We start from the raw sequence: 1,035 nt of genomic DNA, 5'->3' as shown, positions 1-1,035 counted from the left end.
GTTCAGTGTTTGTTCATGTTTTTGTTGCTGTTACGTGACGTAGCGGTGTCTAGCTAGGGGCGAGAGGTGGGCTGATGACGTCATAATTTCAGAAAATATACGGATTCGCTGTCCACACGAAAACGCAAGGGCGGCGTTTTCAGATTTATCCACTCTGGGACCCGGTTTCAAAAAATATCCCCACTCTCACTCTCCCAAAACGCCGGATCCGTCTGGACGATACAAAATTTATGCGTATAGAGCTAAACGCGTCTCCGTGTGGATGGGGCCTTAGTATAGCTACTCACTGACTCCCAGAGTGCATTGCGGCAGAATAAATGATGCAGTTGCTATGTTTTACAGTTGTTGATTTTATTTGCCAATTTTATTTGCTGTCTTGTGTCAGTAGTAGCACAACAAGCAAATAAAATGGTTATTGTTACAATTAATGAAAATAAATGCAATTGAATTGTTACCATTGTTGTGATTCACGTGCTGAGTGTTTAAGTCTGTGTGAGACTTTAGCTTGTTACCACACACTATTTAAGGATTATATAAACCCAATTAAAATCATCTCAAGGTATTTATGAAAAATGAAATTTGAAAAAGTTCACTAATAAACACAAACATAAAATTCACTAATGTTTTAATTAGAAGATAGGTCACCTTCTAAAAGCAAGCTATTTATTACCTTTTTCCCTTGAAATCAAATACCTCTGACTTTACAATGCATTGCTGCATTAACAGGAAGAAAATTATAGTAACGTAAACAAAGTTCCAAGTGCCCAACCAAAGGGAACGCTAATCACTATAATGGTGAGTTAAAAAAAAAAAAAACACACATTTGAGGAAAATCAACATCAATTTCTCACTCTCACTCACTCACTCCCTCTCACTCACTCACTCACTCACTCACTCGCACTCTCACTCACTCACTCGCTCTCACACTCACACTCACTCACACTCACTCACGCACTCGCACTCTCACTCTCACTCACTCACTCCCTCTCACTCACTCACTCACTCACTCACTCACACTCACTCACTCACTCACTC

The 1,035-nt window shown here is 39.8% G+C and overlaps 1 protein-coding gene across 1 annotated transcript in view; it reads left to right on the top strand.

Moving 5' to 3' along the window:
- Positions 1-1,035, top strand: part of LOC107729464 (paired box protein Pax-8-like) — a 10,848-nt gene that overhangs the window by 879 nt on the left and 8,934 nt on the right. The gene's annotated exons all lie outside the window — the stretch shown is intronic.

Source organism: Sinocyclocheilus rhinocerous, unplaced genomic scaffold, assembly GCF_001515625.1.
Source record: "Sinocyclocheilus rhinocerous isolate Xijiao unplaced genomic scaffold, SAMN03320098_v1.1 scaffold2085, whole genome shotgun sequence".
In the NCBI taxonomy this organism is placed as follows: Eukaryota; Metazoa; Chordata; class Actinopteri; order Cypriniformes; family Cyprinidae; genus Sinocyclocheilus; species Sinocyclocheilus rhinocerous.
This window is presented reverse-complemented; position numbering and strand designations above follow the sequence as displayed.